Source organism: Lactuca sativa, chromosome 6 (assembly GCF_002870075.4).
Source record: "Lactuca sativa cultivar Salinas chromosome 6, Lsat_Salinas_v11, whole genome shotgun sequence".
In the NCBI taxonomy this organism is placed as follows: domain Eukaryota; kingdom Viridiplantae; phylum Streptophyta; class Magnoliopsida; order Asterales; family Asteraceae; genus Lactuca; species Lactuca sativa.
In genome coordinates this window covers 29747451-29753661 of record NC_056628.2, presented here as the reverse complement: position 1 = coordinate 29753661, position 6211 = coordinate 29747451, and positions in this window count along the sequence as shown.

Here is a 6211-nt window from a genome sequence, read left to right as displayed (position 1 = left end):
TCTATTAATCTATAATTTGTGCGTCAATGTCAGGTTCCGGTATAACAATTGAAACACCATAAATCAATTTCAAACTAAGCTCATACAAACACAACCGAAACTAAGATTTTAATTGAAATCCAGGAAGAACTCCAAAGGAACACTTACCGTATCCAATCAAAACCTAGACAGAAGTAGAAGAACGCCAATATAAATTGATATTCCTTTCAGTAAACATGTAAATCCAATCAAGTCAAATGCGAACTTCAATTTGTTTAATGTTGCAAAAACCAGATTGTTCAAGCTCGATTACGGGTCACAATCTTTAAGGGAAATTGATGATAGACGTGATGGTGTTGACGAACGTGAGGAGGCAATTTGGGATCGGAAAAGGGGTAGAACTCATTGATTGATAGTTACAGATGAACAAAGGGATGAAGTTTCCAACGTCGACAAAATTGGAGGGATATAAAATCGTTGTAGATGTATTTAAGGGGAATATGGGTTGTGGTGATTAAAAGGGGGACAAATTAGGTTAAAAGTCAAAGTCAATAGCATGATTATATGGAGTATTTGTGGAAGTTATTTATCAAATTACTTAATTACCTTTATTTATTTTTGTACATATTTATTTATTTTTTAAATTTTGATTGGTCCACAATCAACTCTACATCCACATAATAAATAGTTAGAATACATGAACCTATATATATATATATATATATATATATATATATATATATATATATATATATATATATATATATTGTGTGCGTCATATGACATCCTCATTATCATGATAAAAAAAAGACCGGTTTAATTATGATTAATTCATTTTAGAGTATCTTTTTTAAAGAATTATAATGCAGCATTTGTTCCTAATCATGTGATAAAATTATTACCAAGCATTTCCGAAGAAATGCGTTTCAATAATACTTCTTGGATGTCATCATTAATACAGAAACATAAGCACAATGAAAATATTGCATGCCTTACAATATCAAATGTCCTATATTTCCTTTAATCTCTCATCAGATCCAAACATCAAGTACCTTCGTATCGATACATATGATACAAAGAAACTGAGTCGGTAAGGTTGGAAAACCTGGTGAGTACATAACGATTTCAATTTCACAATGTTATTATATATATATATATATATATATATATATATATATATATATATCTTAAAACCTGCAATATACAAATAAACTTCATATAAGCAATCTACCCCATCCCGTCGATACTTGAATTTCAGTCATATGCAAGGACATAATCCATATCGGATTCAAAAGTGAATGACTTTACCTAATCCATACTCTCGGATCAGGAATAAATGAATATATCTAATCCATACTCTCATATCAAGAATGAATAAATGAGTGTGATCCATACTCTCGGGTCAGTGATAAATAACTATGTCTAATCCATACTCTTGTTCCAGGGATAAATGATTGTGTCTAATCCATACTCTCGAACCAATGGTAGATGTCTATACCTAATCCCTACTCGCGGACCAGGGACAATTGTCAGATTTCTAGCCTTTGTGTATGTCACACACCTATTCTTAAGGATATACTACCTAATATATGTCCTAATTAAACTTAGGCCTTTTTTGTAAGTCTTATTTTATCTCTATGTAAGACTATGATGCTCAACTCCTAATACTTACATTATTATTATCATGAAATAATATATATATATATATATATATATATATATATATATATATATATATATATATATATATATATATATATATATATATATATATATATATATATATATATATATATATAGATATCATAGCATATCATCATATCATCATACTATATTATAAAGAAAGCATTTTTCCTTTCATCACATTCATTTGAAACTCTCATGCTTTTTTTTTTCTTTCATCATATTCATTTGAAACTTCCATTACTTTTCAGTTTTTTTTAATAATAATTATAAGTTGGTTAATAAGGCTAAATAAATAACAAACCTAAAGTGTAATTATATATAAACTAAATTTCAATATTAAAATAATATATTTACTTCTACTTATTAAGTGATGTTTTTTAACTTTTGATAAATTATAGTTAATTTATTAGTCTTAATATATTGTTGGATGTAAACCATTATCATTTTAAACATACAATTTTGGAACAATTTGTATAAAATACATAAATTATTAATTTGAATATAACATTATAGGATCAACTTAAATATAAATTTTAGTTTAACTTAAAAACCCCAAAGAATATATTGTAATTAATTAAAAGTGATTAATTATAGTGTTTTTCTAATAATGATTATAAGTTGGTTAATAAGGTTAAATAAATATCAAACCTAAAGTGTAATCACAAATATACTAATTTCAATTATAAAATAATATTTTTACTTCTACTTATAAAGTTATGTTCTTAACTTTTAACATATTATACTTAATTTATTAGATTTAATATGTTGTTTTATCTAAACCATTATTCGTTTAAAGCTACAACTTTTGAACAGCTTTGAAAATACTTAAATTGTTATTTTAAATATAACATTACAATGTTAACTTAATTATAAATTTCAGTTACACTTACAAAACCAAAGAATATTTTATAAATAGTTAAAAGTGATAAACGCAAAAACTAAATTGTAATCTGAATTTAACTAAAATATTCCCTAAATATATTTTTATAATCGTTAAAAAATTTCAAATAAGTAGCTTAAAATAAAATACAATAACAATACTTAAAAATAATTCTATATAAATTATTATATTGTTACCTTTAGAATCAAAAATCAATGTTTGATGTTTTAAATAATTATAATGATAGAAATTAAAACATCAAGAAAATAAATTTTAAAAAATCAATTAACAATAACAACAACTATCAATAACATTAAACCATATATTAAGTGGGTAGAAGTCATTCAAACGATTGAGATTATGCAATTATTATAAATGTATATATTATCATACAATTCAAAATAATCAATATATTATGTCAATTTAGTATACGGATTATTATATCAAATTTAACAACAACGTTATTGCTATATTAAAAAAAACATATATTTGTAAAGACTTCGCAACGCGCAGGCATTCGCCTAATATATATATATATATATATATATATATATATATATATATATATATATATATATATATATATATATATATATATATAGAGAGAGAGAGAGAGAGAGAGAGAGAGAACTATATATATATATATATATATATATATATATATATATATATATTAACGCATATAGAACTATATCTGGTTCGCATATCAAATATATTCCTCACACATATTCCAAGCATTAAGCATTTAGTTCACATGTATACTCTTTGATAGATATTTAATACTTTAGTTAATATTTATATTAAAATCATGTTCATGAAAGGGACTATACACTCACTTTATAAAGTGATGATTCATAATTCGAACAGGGCTTCGCTCTAGAACTTAGCTTTTCTTTTGATGTGACCTAGTTCAGTTATCACTAAATCTTAGTCTAATATTCGTTATGACTAATGATAGTATAGATTCTTCAATAATACCAATGTCTATTGATTATAGCTGATAAGGAACAACCAGTTAGGATCTTATCGGAGGTAGGGTCTATTTGGTATATTAAGTATACAGTTTGGAAATCCCACTTTTAACACATGAATAAATCTAGCATAGACATCATACCCATAAGTAGATCAATTAGTAATATGACGTTGGATTTACTAACAAATCTTATTTATAAGTTCATAACAGTGACTATGAATTTAAATATAAATTACATTAAAATAATATAAAGTGTAATTTAACTTATAGAAATTCCCTAGACTAAAGTCCAGAAATTGCACTGACAAAGATTCTACTCGAAGGCTACTACTTGTCGGTCACATAAGGGTTGCAGGGCTTCGCCGGAATACTAAGAACTAAGGTGAAATGGATATAAGTAGAAGCATATCGAGAGAGAAAGCTTGTAGGGGTGAGATATGAGAAGCTTATACGAAGGTGGATATTTATAGCCGAAAAACGATATGTGCACCGCTCACTCTGTCGGGGTGCGCCACGCAAATGGTCAGGGTGCTAATGTGTCGTTCTCTGAGTGGTGCCACATGTCAAGTATTTGGTAGAATGACAATGTGTTCCGCACACCTTGTCTACACACACAGCTGCACGTAGGTTTTTCTGTTTTCTTAAATATTTCATAACTTCTTCATACAAGCTCCGTTTTCAAAGGGTTTTATATCCACGCGTAGCTATCGACTAGGGTCTACAACTTTCATTTAGACTTTGTTGTGTAATTTATAACTTCATATGAGCTCCCTTGGTCTAGGTATAGATGTAAATCTTTCTTAATCAAAAATAGCATCTCTTGACTCTATAACAATGTTCACAGTCACAGAGTCATTAGATTATGAAATATAGAATCTATAATATTTGGAGTGCTCAGCATATCCAATAAAGATACAATTTATAACTCTTTCACCCAATATTTTCCTTTTGGGTTTAGTGAGCCTTACAACTGCTCTACAACCTCAAACTTTCAGATAACTCGAATTTGGTACCTTTTTAAACGAAAGTTAATAAGGAGTATTCTTACTCCTTTTGCTTCGAGTTCTATTCAAAATATAACATGCAGTTAACATAGCCTCACCCCGGAAACGTTCACTCAAACGTGAATTGGATAACATGGAGTTAACCATTTCTTTCAAATATCTCTTTTTCCTTTCAGCTATACCATTTTGCTATGGTGTATAAGGAGACGTCTTTTGATGTATTATTCCATCCGATTCAGAATAAATCGGATCATAATACTCACCACCTTTATCAATATGTAAAACTTATTTTAATTTATTTTTATGAAGTTCAACCTCTTGTTTGTAAATCTTAAATTTATCAAGAGTATCATCTTTTAAATGTAGCAAATAAACATTATAATATCAAGATGCGTCATCAATAAAGGTAATAACATACTTTTTGTTTCCAAGCAAAGGTGTTGCATGGAAATCACATAAATCACTATGTATAAGTTCCAACACCTGTCTTTTCATAACAACACCTTTCAAAGGTTGTCGTGTGATTTTAGTTAACATGCATGTTTTTCATTTTTCATTATTTATATCAAAAGCGGGAATTAAACTTATTTTTCACATGTCTTTTAATCTCTTGTAATGAATGTGACCTTGTTTCTTTTCTGGATCCTTCCATCCACTTAGCCCAACACAATCCTTGTTCACTTTACAAAGAAGACAATTTTTCTTGAAGCAACCTGATTTGTTGCAATTCGAACAAACCACTTTTTCCTTCTTGGTCGAAGACTTGTCATCCTTTCCTTTAAACTTCCTTTTTATATTAGACTTCTTGGGATTCTTTGAACTTTCTGCTTCCACATTGTTCACAAAAGAGGAACCAACTTGATTCTTTCTTTTATGATTGTTATCAAGTTCTTGAGTCCCTAAGGACTCTTTAATCCATAGATGACTTCCTAGTTAAGTCAAAGTTTATTCCTTCTTTGTTATGTTTCAGATTATGTTTAAAATCTTTCCAAGAAGGGGGTAGTTTGTCAATAATCACATCCACAAAAAGGGTTTCATCCATTATTAGATTGTGTTGAGCATATTGTCTCAGGATTCTTAACATTTCATGGAATTGTTCCATAACAGGCCTAGAGTCAGTCGTCTTGTAACCCATAAAGTTACTGACAAGAAACTTCTTACTTGAAGAATCTTCATTTATGTACTTGGATTCAAGAGAATCTCATAGTTCTTTTGCAATTTCAACATTTTGATAGATATCAGACAAAGAGTCAGACATACCATTGAGAACGTGACCACGACAGATGTAGTCATCATTATTCCACTTTGATCTTCTTCTTGTTACCTCCAAAGTTTTATCTTCGACAAATTATGGCATGGGTGTACTTAGAACATACACCACTTACAAATATATACTATACAAGTTAGGATAACATACACTACTAATATCAACCTAACTAATTGTAACATAAACGAAAAGCTAACCAACTTCTAACTGCTACTTGCCGACGTGGATATATACATTGCTCCAATCTATTATTCCCTACACTCAAGTCGAAGTCTTTTTAATTTAATTTCTCTCTTTGATTACCTTTTAAATTTTCGGATTTTCCTTTGTGTTCATTGATTTCATGAGCCATGGAAATGCAAAATTCAACCTATCGGATATCGAATATTTAAACTTTTGGTGTTTGGTTTTATAATTTTTGT